At 35.9% G+C, this 21,607-nt stretch overlaps 1 non-coding gene across 1 annotated transcript; it reads left to right on the forward strand.

The window, feature by feature from the left end:
• The first annotated feature begins 11,376 nt into the window (after positions 1–11,376).
• Trnam-cau (transfer RNA methionine (anticodon CAU)) lies at positions 11,377–11,449 on the forward strand. Its single transcript has one exon. It is a non-coding gene; the product is annotated as a tRNA-Met (tRNA).
• Positions 11,450–21,607: the final 10,158 nt, after the last annotated feature.

Genomic DNA, 21,607 nt, shown 5'->3' on the forward strand with positions numbered 1-21,607 from the left:
AATGTAAACAGGCTTTGTATATTTAGCTGTGAGAGTAGTGACAGGATTAGCCCTTATTTTTAAAAGTCGTGTTTTTTTATTGAATAACTAAAGAAAACAATACTGTTCGAGCTACCGAACTTTCGTATCAAATTTTTTTTTTTTCTGTAACTTTAATAAGAATCAAAATCGAGTATCAAGGACGTTTTGTTCTAAGTTACGTCCAAGAAATATTGACTATGTAAGAGTCCAGATACTTGACGATCCTTTTGAAAATTCTATAGCTGAATTCTATTGAAAAATTCTTGGGCAACCAATTGATGCCAAATCCTTCACCTTTCACCTGACCTAACTTAACGCTTAATAGAATAGTCCAGAGAAAATGACAATTTCTGATAATGATGTTCTTTTTGATCATTACATTTTTGAAGGAAGGAAACATGTCAATCAAGAATGTATAATTACTAGCTTGATATGGATCAATTGTAAAAATGATCAGTACTAGAATCTTCCACAAAGTATTAATAGGTTATCAATTATTATTTAAAAAAAAAAAGAATATTTGCCATATCTTTTTAAATATGACCAATATTCCCATTCCCCTCCAACTAGTCGGGAAAGACTGTATTAGGAGTAGGTACGACAATAGACCAACAGGGTGGGGATCGAACCACCACCCCTCGGTTATGAGCCCGACCGCTCTTACCGGTGAGCTATTGAGGCTATTAATGTATTATATATCTACCTCTATGTTCTTATAATTATAAAACCAATATTACATCAGTTAAATTGAAATTTTGGCATATCAATGATATCGTAATTAGGAACCGTGATGATTTATCGCTGACAAGCTGATTCAATGTGATAATTAATGCCTCCTTTGTCCCAAATCCTTTGCATATAATTATAATTATTATAAATTACGGTGAAGCCGTATAGCCTCAGTGGGATACAAGTCCCGGTTGTTTTGGTGGCATTCTGGCGCAGTTGGTACAATAATGTTGTTTTTAACAGAAAGGTCCGGGTTCGATTCCCAGTGCGGGTCAGTCTAGGATTTTGTAAATTCTAAATTGGCTCAGGGTTAGTCTGGTTGTAGGAATTAGGCTGTGGCTAGTTCACCCCTAGTAGCAAAGACGTACCGCCAAGCAATTTAGCGTCCCGGTCCTACGTTGCTTAGCATCCGTCGGAGTTACGGTTGTACCTCTTCCAAGAAAGCCTGCTTCCATCTTAGACTGCATCATCGGTCAAAGTCAAAAAAAAAAAATCACATCAAAAAAAAAAAGTACATCGCATTTTTTTCAGTTACACATATGAGGACATTCTGAAGCTGATCAAAAGTGAATATAATCTAAAGTGGCATTCTGAGGCCAGAGGCATTGGTGTTAAGCCTGATGTGCCCGTGACATACCCTTCAGATCTGAATACAGCAATGTTGTGTAATGAAAGAACGTAGCATGGTAGAACTTAAGACAAGATCTTTTTTTTTTATTATTCTTATCAAGTTAGCCCTTGACTAAATCTCACCTGATGGAAAGTGATAATGCAATCTAAGGTGGAAGGAGGCCAACTTGTTAGGAGTAGGATGAAAATCCACGCCCCTTCCAGTTTCAACACGACATCGTGCCGGAGCGCTAAATCGCTCGTAAACGTAACTTAAAAGTAACTAGCCACGATCTAAGCCTCCCATCAGCCAGACCTGTACCAATTATGAAAACCTCAATCGAGCCAGCCGAGGATCGAATCCAGGACCTCTTTGTAAATCGACCGCGCATACCACTGCGCCACGGAGGCCGTCAAAAGATCAAAATCAGTCACAACACCATACTTCTAAAAACTAATTAAGTACCTACCTAGTCAAAGATCATTTATTTTCATGTCAGTTTTGTTATTTGGATCAATCAATGGAGCGTGTAATAATATTATTACAAGACCGAGAAAACTTATCGACAAGATTGATCACCAAACGAAATAATTAGGTAACATGTTGGAATGGTGAAACAACGTACAAGAAAGTAATTCAACCCAAAGATACAGTAATAAATAACAGTTAAAGATCTCAAAAGAGCCGTGATAGCCCAGTGGATATGACCTCTGCCTCCGATTCCGGAGGGTGTGGTTTCGAATCCGTTCCGGGGCTTGCACCTCCAACTTTTCAGTGGGGTTCATTTTAAGAAATTAAATATCACTTGTCTCAAACGGTGAAGGAAAAAGATATTGAGGAAACCTGCACACTAGAGATTTTTTTTAATTCTCTGCATGTGTGAAGTCTGCTAATCCGCATTGGACCAGCGTGGTGGACTATTGGCCTAGCCTCTCTCATTCTGAGAGGAGACTCGAGGTTAGCAGGGTTGATAATGATGAAAGGTCTTGAAAAGTGATTAGTATACTAGTAGATGCTTACTACTTAAATCTGCGTAGCGCAGTGGGTAGTGACCCTGCTTTCTGCATCCACGGCCGTGAGTTCGATAACACTGGAAAATATTGTGTGGTGAGCATTGGTGTTTTCAAGTTTATGGGTGTATTTTTACATAATAAATGTATCTATACGCAGTTTATAAATATGTACAAGCGGGCGTCCGCGACTTGGTACGCGTGTAAATTAATGTAAACTTTCAACCCCTATTTTACCTCTGTATGGGTTGAATTTTAAAATTTCTTAAATTGTATTATATTTCATATATTTTATATGTTTTATGAACAAAATTTTAAATCCGTAACTCTTAAAATGAAGGACTTTTCATACAAACTTTCAACCCCTTCTATTTTTATTTTAGGGTCAAAAAGTACCCTATGTTTTGCTCCAAGGTCCCGCTTACCATTATACCAAAATTAATTTTGATCGGTTTAGCCGTTTGGCCGTGAAAAAGTAACAGAGAGACAGACAGACCTACTTTCGCGTTTATAATATTAAGTATAGATAATTCTGTTTGCGAGGTACCGCTTTTCCCGTATAATATGCAACTACTTATGATTTTACGAACTTAACTGTCCCAAAACTGCATATTAAAATGTCAAAAACGACTAAGTCGCGCACTCTATCTTCCAGTGAAAGGCCCTATTAAAGTCCAGCGAACGGAAAAATAGACAGACATATAGATATATAGATAAAGATTAAAAAAAAAGTTCGTTTGTGTTTTAATATCATGTAAATAACAACTATAAACACTTATAATATACATACTTTAACTATATACACTATAACACAGTCATTTTAACAATACAGACACACGTAGCAAGGATACTTCGAAAAAATGCGTAACGTAACATCAGCGTTACATATTTTTTTTCGAAGTAATTTTTTTTTTTCGGCCTACATTTTGAGAAGCAACAATAAAGTAACATTTTGGTTCTTTACAAACCACATCGAAGTATATTATTTCCGTTTTGAGCCGCGTAATTTCTTATCCAAATCGCAATTTCCATTTATATCTCTTTTGCTATAAAAATCTCCTAAGCTTTTGTCGTAAATAAAGTATTCGACGAAAAGAAGAAAAGATTTGTTTCTGGCGAACCATCAATACGTAGAATTATTACATTGTTAGCTTTTATCATAAAAGCATCTATATTAGTTATACAATAAAATATATCCACAAAGATTTGCTATACATAAGTAAGTACCAGCGGGGAGGAGTCTAAACAACCCGATTCCTAGTGGCTTACCTTTTAAAAGTCCATAATACTCGTACATATTCATTATTGTAATTTATTTTATACGCTCGAAATAATTATATCCGTATAATATTACCACAGCATTTCTACAATGTTTACAATAAACGCCTGCGCGCATGACTAAAAACGCCCATTATTGGGTTACCTATTACAAAATTTCAGCCTTCGCTACTGGTAGGTACTTTCAATAAAATATGAAAATGGGATGAGATACATATCATTTGTCTTTGTAGCTAATTTGATAAATATTTGTTTTTAATGGTAAGTAACCGTAAAAAATATACAGTTTTCTTAGATAGTTTCTTTGATAAATACACTGTACCTATACAAGTTGGGTTACAAGTTGGGTTACAAGGTCCTGGGTTCAATGCCCGGCTGGGCCGATTGAGGATTTCTTAATTGGTCCAGATTTGGCTGGTGGGAGGCTTCGACCGTGGCTAGTTACTACCCCACCGACAAAGACGTACCGCCAAGCGATTTACCGTTCCGGTACGATGTCGTGTAGAAACCGAAAGGGGTGGATTTTCATCCCGTTAGTTAGCCCGCTTCCATTTTAGATTGCATTATCACTTACTATCATGTGAGATTGTAGTCAAGGGCTAACTTATAAAAAATAAAAAAAAACTGTTCATAATAAGGAGTAAAGTCGTCGTCATCAACCCATATTCGGCTCACTGCTGAGCTCGAGTCTCCTCTCAGAATGAGAGGGGTTAGGCCAATAGTCTACCACGCTGGCCCAATGCGGATTGGTAGACTTCACACACGCAGAGAATTAAGATAATTCTCTGGTATGCAGGTTTCCTCACGATGTTTTCCTTCACCGATTGAGACACATGATATTTAATTTCTTAAAATGCACACAACTGAAAAGTTGGAGGTGCATGCCCCGGACCGGATTCGAACCCACACCCTCCAGAATCGGAGGCAGAGGTCATATCCACTGGGCTATCACGGCTCTTCCACTGGGCTATCACGGCTCTTAGCAAGGAGTAAAGTAGTACCTACTTATGAGTTTTATTTATGGACCTTGGGTCTAGCTTCAATGTGAGATAGCCTTTTATTTATTATTTTGCTCTTTCGTACCATCTAAGAAACCCCTAGAGGATTGTCGATCTAAATCGGTTCTATCGAAATCAATAAAGAACCAATCTATTACGTAGATTAATTTATGAGACCATGGCATTGAAGGAGTATATTTTTGGAGGAAAACGAAAGCTGATAATAAACATAAATTAGGGAGTACATATCCTTTTTTTTTCTATTTCCCAAGAAATTCTTTTTATAAAAATATCACCACCTATTGAATATTTTTAATACCTTTATAAGCTGTGACTTAACAAAGATGGGTTTTATAAGTTTAAACTAATCTGGCTCTCTTGTGTTTGAAAGTTGACGTGAAAATTCTTATGGATGGACCGATGGATAGCTACATTGTCAACGAGTCACATATGCCCAATTTTGTACCAGTGTATACCCAAATTCCCACGGGAATTAGCATTATTATTATTATTAGAAATATAAACGTAAAGTATTTGTGGTATAAGGAATAGCTTTGCACACAACACAAGTAAGTACATTCTACAACGCAAATAATCCTTGTCGAAATTTACTCAGCCTCTTGCAGGGCATATGCAAATTATATCTCCGCTTGAATGTTATGTAAATAGGCTTACCCAACTATTTTACATTCATATCCACAATTTTATTTTTACATAAATGGCAAAATGGTTTTCTAAAAATGGAATACGTTAAGGTGCTGATAAACTTGAGCATTCACTTGTAATGAACTTTCGTGTGAATGCTACATCACAGGAAATACGCGACCGTCAAGTCTGACATCTTCATGAAGAATATCTTTCGACGAGCATCAAATAGAGCGTTCGCTAGAATTCTTTAGATGTTCGTAGCAATATTTGGCGCGGCTCGTTGTTCAGTTCGGACAAATATAAAAACGGCGAAAGCTCGATGTTCGGTTACAAGTGAATGCTCAAGTCTATCAGCACCTTAATGCAAAATACGATAAATTTTATTAACACAATAGATTATTTGATCTTACTTTGAAGAAATGTTCAGCAGCAGCTTAGAATTTCGGAATGTTTTATGCAACTTCAAGAAACCTGTGAGAGTATGTACTTGATCTCCCTCTACATTAAGTTACATTGTCGCTCTGAGTTCCCATAGGATTAGTAAAGTGAGAAAGTTAAGAGTGCACCTCTGTTTGCACACAGCGCACTTAAATGTCTCGTAACTTAGGTATAAAGCCTCAGCTTGGGTTTATAAAATTTGCTACAGTTGACGACTTTGTATTGAAACTTAAGTCATTATAAAATATTTTTAACAAAAAAATTATACCGACTTCAAAATCACAAAATAAACTAAAAGCGAAAAATAACATCGTATGTGCTACCTTCTGATCACTTTGAAGGCGGTGCCAACACACTGATGCATTAAGTAAAGCCGATTAAGTCATTAACTTTAAGATTTAAAGACAATTCTATCCTGTGGTTCCTTCAGAAACAGTTTTAATAAAAAAAATTAAAACAAAGACTAACCAAATAATAGCACACTAATAAAACTGATATTTAATCTTACATTAAAAAAAATATTGGCATTATTACAAATTACATAAAAATATAGCACCAAACATTCTTGGTATTTTAATTTAAAGAAAAAAATGTATCGGCAAAGCGAAAGAAATAAGAAAGTATCGAGAATGTTTCTCAAGACTTTACCCGTTCAAACTCTTTGCATGTGGGATGCATTTTCTATAAAAGATAAAAACTGATACTGGTAAAGTTTTTAGTTTCTTATGAGTACTTACGAATACAAGTTCCAAACAGAGTATCTACTTTATATTGTTTGCAAATTGACTTTAAATTATTAATATTGGGAGGCTTCGGCCGTGGCTAGTTACTACCCTACCGACAAAAACGTACCGCCAAGCGATTTAGCGTTCCGGTATGATGTCGTGTAGAAACCGAATGAGGTGTGTTCACCCTCCTCCTAACAAGTTAGCCCGCTTCCATCTTAGATTGCATCATCACTTACCATCAGGTAGGATTGTAGTCAAGGGCTAACTTGTAAAAGAATAAAAAAAAAATAGTTAATTTATACCTACTTATAATACTTGAAATGATAGTAGGTATATTCTGGCATTGGAACAGCTTTGTGGATCTACAAGAAAGGCCCTGTAATGGGCTGCTAAAATAGACTCATAATTTATGATAGAGATGTATATACCTACCGACAGATACTTGAAAAATAAACGAAAAAATAATATTACAACGGTTTTCTAGGTAAACCACCTGCGATTGAGTAAACAAACTTAATTAAGATTAATTTAGAATAAAAAAAATATTTAAGACAACAAGATAATAAAGATTTAAGAAAGATAAAAGCTTCTTATTTATTATAAAAATTATAAAGAGCGATGCCGTGTCGAGCCGAGCACGCCTAGATTAATTTGCAAACTCTCAGAAAGCAAAGTTTTAATTTAATACAGCACTTACTTAATGTTAAAGCTTACTTGAGAAGCCTTGCTTTATTAATTTTCCTAGAATATAAATGATCAATAAAGTGTACCGTTTCAATTTGCCTATTTTAGGCACAAAGCAGATATACGATGATTCACATTAATAACCTCTCTAGCGCAATACTCGTATGCTTAAAATCGTTTGGCAAGTTCGTTCGTAACACTTCTGATGGTCCGCGCTAGCCGAAGGGTGTGTAACGATGAATCAAACTATGTGGCCTGCCCATTGCCACTTCAGCTCCGCGACTCGCTGAGCTATTGTTTTTAAACTTATTTCGTGGTTGTTTATTATGAATATTATTTAAACGGGTACCAACCACGACATAACGACGAGATTTTTAATGTCGATATTTCGACCCAGTTGCATGGATCGTGGTCACGACGGGACTGAAGTTGCAAGATGCGAAGTTGACATCAGCTGTTAGATGCAGAATCGCTCTACCCTCTTTCTAGTTCTTTTTCTTTTTTCAACAACCTCGCATCGCATCGCATTTTTGACTGTTTAGGCAAACCACACTCACGACATCGCTTTTGTTATTAGGCGTTTCGCGGCGCCCTCTTGGTTTGCACAATTCTACCACCGGGTTCCACTCGCTGGCTAGTTTGAAACCATCTTCCCGATCGAAATTATTGTATTTTCGAATTTCAATGGCTTCTCTAAATTACTAATTAACTTACTTAAGGCACTCACTGAGCTATGTCAGTGACTTTGGTTCGTCTGCGGATCTCCTCATTCCTGATTCGATCACGCAGAGAAACTCCAAGCATAGCTCGCTCCATAAGGCTATCTAGTTATCTTTTATGATATAATCAAGTTTCATCATGTTCAGCCTATTTTAATGGCACATTACATTACACAGGTCCCTCTCCTTATATAGGAGAGGATAAAGAGCTTACTTTACTCACCATGCCTATTTAATTGCTTACTACAATGCGGACTAACGCTGCCTAAATGCCAGATAATTAAGGTTAGATATATTAAATAATTGAAGAGCCGTGATAACCCAGTGAATATGGCCTCTGCCTCCAATTCCGGAGGATGTAGGTACGAATCCAGTCCGGGGCGTGCACCTCCAACTTTTCAGCTTTGTGCATTTTAAGAAATCAAATATCACGTTTACTAGTGTAGGGGTCGCCATTGCAGCACTTTGGGACCCCAACGTCCATCGGCTCTTCGAACTGTGTGCCCCGCCCATCGCCACTTCAGCTTAGCAACTCGCGGTGTTCGTCGACCCCCCACCAGGTGGACTGACGACATCAAGCGAGTAGCAGGGATTCGCTGCATGTAGGTGGCTCAGTATCGTGATGTTTAGAAGTCCCTACAAAAGGCCTATGTCCTGCAGTGGACGTCCATCGGCTGATATAATGATGATGATGATGAAATATCACGTGTCTCAAACGGTGAAGGAAAAACATCGTGAGTAAACCTGCATACCAGAGAATTTTTTAATTCTCTACGTGTGTGAAGTCTACCAATCCGCATTGAGCCAGCGTTGTAAACTATTTGTCTAACCCATCTCATTCTGAGAGGAGACTCGAGCTCAGCAGTGATATAAATATGGGTTGATAATGATGATGATAATATTAAAATACAGATTTGTACATGAAATACATGACAACACGAGCTAACTTGCTCAGAGATATAAAAGACTTAAACAAAGTACTGTTATAAATGAAATGAATATTTTATTGTTCCTTTCTGACAGCCGTGAGTCCGGTAATAAACAATTTCTGCACAAAAAAATAAAATTCGTGCAAATTTACAGTGTCAGGTCAACAACGGTCGACTCGTACAAAAGATTTTTTACCTTTAACTTACGTTTCTACCTAAGTAAATAATTTACTGTGAATGTAGTAGGTAACTACATTAAAAGTAATTTGTTTATATTTTAACACGTCTAAAACTTTGTACGTATATCCAAATAATAGGCTTTACCATTCGCATTTTTATTATCCATTACTGAAATACTTTAAAAATAATTGTGGAACTAAACTATACTAGAGGTATATTGACTGGTGGGAGGCTTCGGCCGTGGCTAGTTACCACCCTACCGACAAAGACGTACCGCCAAACGATTTAGCGTTCCGGTACGATTTCGTGTTGAAACCGAAAAGAGGTGTGGATTTTCATCCTCCTCCTAACAAGTTAGCCCGCTTCCATCTTAGACTGCATCATCACTTACCATCAGGTGAGATTGTAGTCAAGGGCTGACTTGTAAAAGAATAATAAAAAAAAATACTAGAGCTAGGTGGATACGACCTCTGCCGTAGGTAGGGGTTCAGAGGGCGTAGGTTCGAATCCGGTCCGGGGCTTGCACCTTCAACTTTCAGATAAGGTGAACCTGCATATGATGATGATGGTGATGATGATGATGATGATGATAAATAATGGTCCAATGGACACGTCAGCTGTCAATCATTAGAGGAACACGTATTTTAACGGCCAGATAAAAATTTAAATTATTTAATTATGAATAAGTGTGAGAAATGTGGTAAAAATATTACAAAACGAAATCCGCCACAGCCTGTGTAGCGTCGCAGCACCGGTTCACTCACACTTTTTTTTTTTTTTTTTTAACTACCCTATAATGATTATTCTTGGTATTTATCCTCTTCTGTTTGTTAATCTGTTTATTTATCCTCTTCTGTTTGTTAATAATGTTCTGTTTGTTCCTAAATATTGTATTTATTGTATGCAATAATAACCAGTGCACAGTAAAACTAACTGTGGTTTGTGTTGCACTATGGTTAGGCTTAATTTCAATGTGTTGTTTGTTAAATAATAATAAATAAATAAAAAATGGCTCATTGATCTTCATTGCGTTGAATCCATATAGGTACTCGTATTTTATAACTTACATTTAAATTTCATACTAGTAACATCAAATCTAATAATAGCAAATCGTGCAATAATCCTGCAGGGCTTCAGTATTGAATCGTTATTTACAATAGAGATTTACCAAGTCGGATGAAAATATATTAGGTTTAGAACGCTTCATTGAAATCAAACAATTTTATTGAGATCATAAGTTAAAGCGAAATAGTTTTCAGAACAATGACAAATACTAACTGCAGTTGGATTAGGATAAAACGATATGTAATTATTCGGCTCACTGCTGAGCTCGAGTCTCCTCTCAGAATGAGAGGGGTTAGGCCAATAGTCCACCACACTGGCCCTATGCGGATTGGCAGACTTCACACACGTAGAGAATTAAGGAAATTCTCTGGTATGCAGGTTTCCTCACGATGTTTTCCTTCACCGTTTGAGACACGTGATATCTAATTTCTTAAAATGCACACAACTGAAAAGCTGGAGCTACCAGCATGTAGCTCCAGCTTTTCAGTTGTGTGCATTTTCCGGATCCGAACCCGCACCCTCTGAATCGGAAGCAGGGGTCATATCAACTGGGCTATCACAGCTCACGGATTGTCTATTTAGCTATGAATAAATAAATATTTTGCTATAAAATATCATAGTAGTAGCTTGGAGCTTTTTGGGACACAACTCGTCTATTCTACTGCCATTCTTCTTATTTTTGCCGCTTAAAAACATCGCTTTATTTGTGAAGTGTATGGTAGCCAACTAGCCTGGTTTAAATTTTCAAGTAGCAAGGCAAAGGACATGTCCTTGATTTTCTTCTTAGGGTAGTCATGCAGACATCATAAAAACATCAATTAGACTAGCTAAATCGTTTACTGTTTACATAAAATTAATTAAAGAACATCTCATAGTTCTACAGAAACAATATCCAAATATTTTGCAGGACAGTTGTTTTTCTTTTTATTTATTTTTAGTCCTTATTGTAGCTGTTTGGTGATCTTATTTTATTTTTTATTTATTTTTTTGCATATAATATTAATGTTCGTCCTTCGCTCCAATCTAATTTTACTTACTATAGATATGTGTATATTATTTATCTATTTTAAATTTGGAACCAATAAACGACGCAACGCTTTCCCGATCAGTCCGTGAGCTCACCTGAAAATCACCGCTACAGTTACTTAGCTGTAGCATAGAGCTGAGGCAGCGCCCATTCAGCCGAAGCCTTAGTATTAAGTTAGTATTAATTCTAATGTTTTTTTTTGTTATGTATGTTATGTTTTTTTGGCTGTATAAATGTTTTTATTATTATTATTATCTTCTACTGACAAGAGCATTTTTACTAGGCATCTAAATTTTCCGTAATCATATGCAAGCTTCGGTGGCGCAGTAGGCAGCGCGTAAGTCTCATAATCTTAAGGTCGTGAGTTCGATCCTCACCCGGAGCAGTATTTTTGCGACATTTTTATGGTATAGGTATACTTAAAACTATATAACGTTTTCATTTCAATTTTAAAAGGTTTTATGTCGATACCGAACTCGTCGACGTTTTATGGTTTCTTTGCGTGGAAGAAAAGTAGTACACAAAACTAAAAGAAAACAAAAAGCTATGCCATGAAAAACAACACTTGTAAAATATAGGTATTCTCGCAACTTAGTTATTCCATGTAATATCAACTCGACTACTTTATTCAGTCTGTAAATAAGAAATCTTCTGTCTCAAGTTATTGCGTAATTAGCTAACCTAACAACATCTTATAGTGACCATATCAATATTTAATATTTTTTTACATTTTTAATAATTAAATTTTAATTCATAATAAATTCACAACATTACATAATTAGTATGTAAACAATGTAACAAACTCGACTTTGTTTTATTTTATTGTTCTATGTTTTATGTTTATAGAAACAAATGCTTTACAACGTATACTGTATTGTATAAGGTACCATAAACAATAGAGTATACTATACTAATAAAGCTTAAATTTTCCTGCTTTTCTGACTTTTCCTTGTTTTCCAGCGTACCATTAACACGCCTTGTCGAAATCTTTGATATATTGCTAGGTAAAAGTTAATCAAGCGTAAAGTTCTCGTGGCCGAAGGTCGTTCGTTTTGAAGCACCATTTCACCGGCGATGGAGTGAACCATCAATTCAGCTTCACGCCGGCCGCACGCGGCCAACACGCTCCGATCGACACGTGAAAAGAATTACGTAATGTAAAAAGGTCATAGCACACATATCAACTCGGAAAAGGATCGGCACCGTATCAACTCGAGAAACTCCTGTATTATTTGTATCAAATTTGTTACTTCAACGCACACTAATTAGTAATCTAGGCCTGTAATCATGTGCACGTCCATTGTTTTTTTACAAATGCTAACGCTGACAGATGACAGATCCCATCAACAATTTGATCACGTGACCTGTCTATAGTGAAAAGTCAATGCCATACATTTTTGAATTTTCGAATCGTTACCACCAGTATTACCGGACCAGTATAGTAAAGTAATCGCCTCGCCCTGAAACGAGCTCTTCTCACTCCTTCCACGTATCGCCTCGTCGTTAAGAATTTCATTAAGAATTATTTTATTTCTATTTATTTATTACTCTACAACGAAATTAAGTCATAGTGCAACATAAACTACAGTTGGTTTTACTTTGCACTAGTTATTACAATTATACAATATTAAAAACTAAAAAACCAACAACAAAAAGAAAAAAAATCATTAAAATCAAAATGCATGGAGTTTCTCGAGTTAATACGGTGGTGATCCCTTTCCGATTTGATATGTGTACTATGAGCTTTATTCGGAGACCTAGCAAGTATAATATTTTTACACACATCCACACTTCATTATCAGCTTATTTTAACGACCTACTACAAGGCCAGTTCTCCATAAGGGAAAGGTGATAATTATGCAGCTTAAGCCCACCACTCCGAGTTTCTACAGAATGAATGTGTTAGTGTTATAGTCCGGGATCCGTAGAACATTTATTACAACCAATTACTATCAAGCTAATTTTTCGTGAGTAACTTCATCTCGATGAGACGATCACGACCAAACCATTTGTCGTTTGTCCAGTGGTTAATCTATATTAACCACTGGACAAACGATCATTAACAACCCTTATTCGGCTCACTGTTGAGCACGATTCTCCTCTCCAAATGGCCAAACCCGGATTGGCAGACTTCACAAGTACAGAATACACACGTAGAGAATTAAATTCTGAGGTAAGCAGGTTTCCCCAAGATGTTTTTTCTCAGTTATAGATATTTAATCCCTTAAAATACACATAACCGAAAAGTTAGAGGTGCATGCCCCAGACCGAATTTGTAGTCTACACCCTCTTAATCGAAGGCAGAGGTCATATCCATATATATATTTTGGTGTTTGATTTAGCATTCCAATACGATGTCGTGTAGAAACCGAAAGGGGTGTAGATTTTCATCCTCCTCTTAACAAAGTTAGCCCGCTTCCATCTTAGACTGCATCATCACTTACCATCAGGTGACCTTATAATCAAGGGCTAACTTGTAAAGAATAAAAAAAAATGTCCACTGGGCTATCACGTTGATATATTTAACCCCTAGAAACTTTCCATACGTTCAGGTAATATTAATTCAAAACAAAATTTATTGAGTGTATGAGGCATGAGGTTAATGCGATACACCTGTCGCCGGGGACGGAACCCATTTACGAGCGAACCCTTTATGTCTACTGTTTGTTTTGTTAGTGGAAGCATATTTACAATACGCGTAGACTAATCCGTAGGGTCACAAGGTTTGCCGATCCACACTAATTTGATGTTTACGTTCGGAATGCGCATCAATTGGATTGTTAAGTCGATTGAGTAATTGAATATACAATTGATTGATTTATTTAATTTATTTTCGTTGATAATGCGATGAAGTCACGTGTTAAAACTACAAATTAATTGACAATATCTACTCGTATTTGTTAACTAACTGAGGGCCTAGTGGCAGTTTGATACTGTCACTATCGCGTTAACGTAAACGCGAATTTCGCATACGCATACGCATTTCCGTGAAGTCACATGGTTCAAGGTACTTATCTGCTGAAAATGCCCAATATTTTTTTGGTCAACCAACCAACGGGTTAAACCGGCAACCATGCCCTTCATACCGGAACACAGCAACGCTGCTTTGTAATATAAATAAGCATGGCGATAACACTTCCACAGACATGCTCTATCACAAACAGCTGTCTGTCTGTCTGTCCGTGTTTTTTTTATTCGGGCATCACCCTGAAACTACTAAATGAATTCAAATCAAACTTGGCAAGGTTTAAGACCATAATAAAATAAGAAGGGGGTGAAATAGGGGTTGAAAGTTTGTATGGGAAGTCCTTAATTTTTAGAGTTACAATTTTAAAAATTTGTTCATAAATCATAAAAAAAATACGAATTACAATAAAATTCAAACTCTAAAGTGGTAAAATGGGGCTTGAAAGTTTACATTGCTTTTCAAGCGGACGAAGTCGCGGGCGTCCGCTATATAAACTATGGCTGCAGACTTGATTGTGATCTCGCCTGATGTTACGGCTAAGTAACGCTAGTGTATGGTAGCTTTCCAATTTAGGACGAGTACGGTTTATTTAGCAAATATCCCGACTAGTTCCTACAAAGCTTCGTACCTGAAAGCTAAATCCCTTGGCTATACGGTTTTACCGATAGGATGATAGCTTACTCTTACTGCCAAAGCGCACATCATGCCAGAACAAAGCCAATTTAGAAATCTTCAATCAACCAGAGCTTTTAGGTAGCTAAAGCATGATGTTCCTCTGTACCGATGATTAGATGATAGTCTGTATAGTAAAAAAAAATTAACCTTACCTAAGTTTGTTATGGGCTCTTCTCGGACTGAAACGCATTTGGAAGCGATTTTTAAGCTTTCGACTTTAATTATCACCATTAAATCATGTCTTATCTTGACGTTTCAAAAGTGCTAAACTAAGCCTAATTGTAATAAATCAATTTTGATTTAATTTAATTTGATTTGAGCACATAACTTTTGTGGCTCAGTGTCGTGATGTATGGAAGTCCCTACAAAAGACCTATGTCCTGCAGTGGACGTCCATCGGCTGATATGATGATGATGATGATGATGATGATTATGACATAACCTATACATCAAGGTCTATGCACGTCTCCCTAACCTTAACTACAAATAAAAAGATAAAAAAATGTTTTTTGTTTTTTACACTTTTACTAACCTATACATCAAGGTCTATGCAGGTCTCCCAAACCTTAACTAATGATACAAATATGTTATTTGTTTATTACATTTTTACGCTATAATTACTTAACTAATGACCATGTTTGGAAGAAAATCAGAGACTCCAGAAAGAACAAAATTATTTCCCTCCAAGAAATAGTACTTTTCCCGAGGGATTGGAAAAAGTAATTTTTAGCCAAACCTCGAAGTATATTAAGTAACTATTTAACTAGGTGCACTAATATTAAGAAGTAATGTTTTTCGGGTGCTCTCGATCTACAGAACCGATTTTAAAAATTCTTTTACCACTCGAAAGCCACGTCATTTGTAAGTATCATAATCTATATTTTATCTCCATATTCTCACTAGAACGAGAATTAAGCGGGTGAAACCGCGGGGCGTCGGTTTGTATTGTATAATATTGAAATTATCCACCGGGTAAAAAAATAACACCTTCATAACCTACTATGAAAATTATCCTTTGTTGTGGAGTAATACCTTCGCAGAACAAACAAAGTAACGAAATACTTCATCACAGAGAATTAGTAACACGGTCTACGCGTGGCTGCACGCAAGCCAAATGAGCCCGATTTTCAACCAACTTCATAGATAAATAATTCATGAACAACGTCAAACAAGTTGCCGTACCAATTGTTGCCAATATGTATTGTTGCGAAACGCACTACCAAGTAAACGTATTCGTAACATGCATGTAAACGACAATGTGCCGTTTCATGTAAAGAGTTGAATGACCCTATATTTGATATTCATGCCCTCTAGACGGAATAGTGAATGTGACTGTACCTTTACAACATGCTTTGACAATGTAAATCGTTACGTGTCTACAATAATATGTCTCACGGAATATTTCGTTGGTAGCCCTTTGAATTAGTGTAACTAAATACTACAATTAGTAAGTAATATTTGGCACTGTATCGTACAAAACCAGCTGGCCTATTCACTAATTTGGTTTTATTATCAACCTATTGAAATAAACATCAAATCAATTCTCTAAATGTCATCTACCTACTAAAAGATCTAAAAGATAGGCACTAGATGACATTTGTTAAATAGAATCTTAATTTCATATATCTTAACCAGCATAGGTCAAAGATAGTAAATTAGCATGCAGATAGGTAATTGAAATTTTTATAAATATCATAGTTCAAAATCTGTCAAATATTTTAGTTGATTCTGATTGCACAAATAATAAATTCTGTACATTACACAAATTACAACTTAAATCATCATCATCTTCATCATCATCATCATCATCATCATCATCATCACCATCATCATCATCATCATCATTATCAGCCAATAGACGTCCACTGCTGAACATAGGCCTCTTGCTCGGACTGCCAAACAAAACGGTCTCGAGCCGACGGTAAATTACGTATAGGTACAACTTAAATATCTATTTTCTATATAAGGTTTTATTTTTATATGAAAATGTCTTTGTGTAAAAAATTAAGTTTTGAAATGTGGTGTGTTTATTTTTCATCAAACAACCTTCATAAAATACTAGACTGATTTTAAAATGCAAGAAAAATAACAATCAAAGCTTCTAACAGGCTTTATTTCATTGAAATCGAACGTAAAGAAAATTCTACTAATATTATAAACGCGTAAGTTTGTATAGATGTTTGTTACTATTATGCCGCGACTACTGGACCGAATTAGCTGAAATTTGGAATGGAGATAGATAATAATATAAATTAACACATAGGCTACTTTTTTTTCCAGAAAAATAAATTACGTGTAGGTACATTATTATTTTTCGCGGATAACGTCGCAGCTGTAATCAAAATTGGTATCTCGTAAATTTCTACTAAATGTCCCACGTAGGAGAGTAGTCGTAAAAGTGATATTAAAAGTTTTAATTCTGGATATTCGCATTGCACTAAAGAAAATTGGTAGTAATGAAACCTCAGCTGGTTTTCTTACAAAATGCAATCGAGTCCATTTCGATCTTAATTACCCAGCTAAGAACTGATTACCTTTAGAATTCCCTATGGATGGTCTTAACGAAATTTAAAACCAATAGTTTCTGTCTTTGCGCTTTTAAAATAATATGGCGACGTTTTGTATTGGGTAGTGTTTACATGTTATTTTGGCAGACAAACTTTTTAGAATTAATCAGAATTTGCAATAAATCACGGATTATTTCGTTTGTGTTTTTTTTTATTCTTTAGAAGTTAGTCCTTCATTACAATCTCATCTGATGGTAAGTGATGATGCAATCTAAATTGGAAGCGGGCTAACTTGTTAGGAGGAGGAAAATCCACACCCCTTTAAGATTTTACACGACGTCGTACCGGAACACTAAATCGCTTGGCGGTATGTCTTTGTCGGTAGGGTGGTAACTAGCCCCATATCATTATATAAAACATGTGATTAGTAACAACTTTCTAAACTAATCTCCTCCTAACTAATGATGCCTCAAAGCCGATTTCGGCTACAGCGACGCTTCTGGGTATGGAACTCGGATGTATAGTTCTCTGGTGTGCTTTCCAGTGACTAATGTACCCTATTTTGGCCTTAAAAGTTCGACTACATAGGGCACAAGTTAGCACACCATCACAGTAATTGTATGGAATATCCTAACTAGTATTAATAACGAGGTTATTAAAACTTTCGTCTGGGTTAAACCCTTAATCCACGCGGATAGCATAGTAAACAGCTTAGTTATAAAAAAATATTATATAAGTAATCTTTTTATTTTAAACAGGAAAAGACGTGAAAATTAATTATTCTATAAAAATATAAGAGCAAGCGGAAATGTCGAGTTTATTTTAAAGTAAATTGACGTTGACGTAGTCCCCGCACTTCCCGGGCTAAAATTGAAATTGTTTCAGATTTTATAGTAGCACCAGATTGTGCCGGGCTTGTTTCCTACACAATGTACAACAGAAAATGTTTTTAAAATGTCTAAAAATACTGAATGGAATACGAAATTACTTATTTAATCTGATGTTTTTGAAAATTTTTTATAACTGGTTTTTTTTAAAGTAACTAGTGTTTTTTCTGGTTTGCTAAGAATGAAAATGTTATAATATAAAATGTGAAATAATAAGCGGAATTAAATTGAAAATTAAATGTACCTACTCGTATGTATAGCTAATATCTGATTAGCCGACCTTGCCGAAGGAGCTTTGATGAAAAAGGCCATAGCTTATTGCAAGTAGTCAAAGACATTGTTCATTTTTAAATCAAGGGTGGAGTTATAAAAAAATAACCACTATTTGAATTATTTCAATTCAAAATAATCAAGCTTTTTCTAAAAATTTTGTCATAAACATGGCATCATGTATCGATTAGACACTAAACCAATGAAATTTTAATTTATTTGAGATATCAATACATATTTACGAACTAGCATACTAGAATATTATTGTGAATATGGCGATTTATACCTCATTCATCAACCCATATTCAGCTCACTGCTGAATCCGGGTCTCCTCCCAGAATGAGAGGGGTTAGACCAATAGTTTACCACGCTGGCCCAATGCGGATTGGCAGACTTCACGCAGAGATTTAAGAATATTCTCTGGTTTGCAGGTTTCCTCACGATGTTATTCCTTCACCGGTTGAGACACGTAATATTTAATTTCTTAAAATGCACATAACTGAAAAGTTGGAGGTGCATGCCCCGGACCGGATTCGAACCCATACCCTCCGGAATCGGAGGCAGAGGTCATATCCACTGGGCTATCAGAAAAATAACAAACTTTTAGATTAATTTCATTTTGTTTTAATCGCTTAATTAATGTAGGTTTTGTAGCCAGCGGAGAGAATTGTAAAGTATAAAGTGCTCTGCTAACTCATTTAGCGAAAAACGACTCCATTTGCAAATTGTTTTGCAGTTATAAAATACACGGCAAAGTAAAGTTTTGACAATGTTGATAATTATCGGGTAAAATATTTACACAAACGAAAATTTTTAACATCTAATGCAGTAGAAGAATTCATATTCATATAAAATAAATAGAAATCATTTGGTTTATCGAAACACAATAAAGAATTTTTGTTGTCCCTCAGGCACCCTTTATCTTATCAACGTAAAAGCTTTCAAATCATCCATTTACTATACACAATCAAAAGGAATACCGAAGTAGACAATACCCTATTCAAAGTGCGAATAAAACGGAACCCGAAATCACGTAAATTTCTGTGTTATTTATTTAGCAGTAACAATTCTTTAACGGAGAAAAAATAGAAGTTAATTCATATAAATCAATTTAATATTAAACACGGCTAAACGTCACTAAGTCCAATCTAATCCAAACTGACTGAGTTTGGATCGTACTGCGATGCAAGAACTAGCTCATGACTAAAGGCTCCGTATGCATTCGAAACTAGTCGGGTTTTGTAGGAGAAACCAGGAAAGATGTCGTCTTTAGGTAGCTGCAGGTCTGGGACTTTTAAATATTAGCTGGCAACTTGACACGATTGATTGTATGGGTGGGATGCTTGATTCACTGCTCGTATGAGAATGTAATGATATGAAGAACACAGACTAGTCGTTTTGAGCGTTTGAAGTAGAATAGGCTCTTGGTCCTACTTGTGTTGACTGACAAGTGACAATTGACAGCTGACAGCTGACGTCTTAACAAAGGAGATGGTCCATTTCAGGTCCACTCTTGTACCCCGGTATCATTCAAATTTTAAAAAATACAAAAATCTTATTAAAATTTATTAAAGTGAATAAATGTAACTAAATAAAAAGAAATAAATAAAATTAAAACCCAAGTTTTTGAGGTATATCAAAATGGCGCCCTTAAAGCAACTATGACATAACGATTGACAGCAAACGTCAAATTGATTACTGCATTGAAAACGTCATTATTGCCCATAGTGTTGCATTTCTTGGGAGATAATTAATATTATTTCGAAAGAATAAAGTAAATTCGTAGATTTGTATAATCAAAAATAGTTAAAAAAATTCTTTATTTTATTTCCGCTAGGGTACAATGACTGGACCTGGGCTCCATACAATTTTGGACCATCTCCTTTCCTGATTTATGTCTAATACTCTATACAATTTGCCGATACTTGTGATGAATTAGAAAGACCACGGAACAGGTTTAAATTAATTAATATTAAAAATAACGAGCGTAATAAAAACACTTTATAAAATTATATGAAAAATAAGTGTTTAAAACATGTCATCCAACATTTTATAATTAAAAACACTTTGGTGCTCCACTCTCTCCGATCTCAAGCGGAGCCAAGAGCTTGATAAAGAAACTCTGAAGCTTTAACAATCTGTGAGCTTCTATTGCTTTTATAATCACTATGTTCAAACATCATTATCGTCTAAATTAATTTCCAGAAAACGACGAGCGCTTCAGTTTTTTTTTTTATTTGCGACAACAGATTATAGCGTTAATGATGAATGTTGAGTCAACCGTTTGACTATAGAGTCTGCAGGCTTATTCACCGTCTTTGAATGCTAGTTGACATATACGAAATTGAGGTTCTATGTAAATTTGTATTCGGTGTTTCCTGGTGAATATCACACAGTAGGTAAATGACATTTTGTTTGATTTGATGTTTATTTTAATAGGTTGCTAATAAAGACCATAATAGTGAATAGGCCAGTAAACCTAGCGTGGTCAACAAATTTCCGAGTAGTCTACCAGCGTTTGGCCCTAGGTCTGCACGTGTGTCAGCGAGCTATCATCGGGTATTCCAATCGCAGTCAGCGCGTGGACACCTCGCGAGCGAGGCGATCCGGTGACAGTACGGGGTTAATGTAGTGAGCGCATTCCCATACCAATCCATACAAAGAATGCTAACCACTCAAGACGAGGCGGTGCGGGTCGGGTCCCGGGTGGCTCTAATGAGCTACCACCTTTACTAACAGTCTCCTGTACCCTTTGGGTACGGAACTCTAACTATGATGATAAATAAAAAATAAGTATCTATAGCAAAAATCATAATATCGCACTTTATGCAAACGGCAAGCAACGGATTTTCTAAAACTGCAAACTCGTCCTGTTGATGTCGTGAATTCCTTTGACGTATTTGAATTTCGAAATCAGTGTATAAAAGTTCACCTTGGCTGTAAAAAAAAATTTATGGCTCACAAAAAAGGGGTAGGTAAATATTTTATGACTCGCAAAAAAGGGGTAGGTAAATATTTTATTGACTGTTGACTATTATTACATCGCTTGTACTAGAGTATATTGCCTTGTTCACCTTTGACAATATTTTTTTTATTCAATACAAGTTAGCCCTTGACTGCGATCACACCTGATGGTAAGTGATGATGCAATCTAAGATGGAAGCGGGCTAACTTGTTAGGCATAGGGCAAAGGATGAAAATCTACACGCTTTTCGGATTCTACACGACATTTAGTT

The sequence above is a fragment of the Bicyclus anynana genome, chromosome 17 (assembly GCF_947172395.1).
Source record: "Bicyclus anynana chromosome 17, ilBicAnyn1.1, whole genome shotgun sequence".
In the NCBI taxonomy this organism is placed as follows: domain Eukaryota; kingdom Metazoa; phylum Arthropoda; class Insecta; order Lepidoptera; family Nymphalidae; genus Bicyclus; species Bicyclus anynana.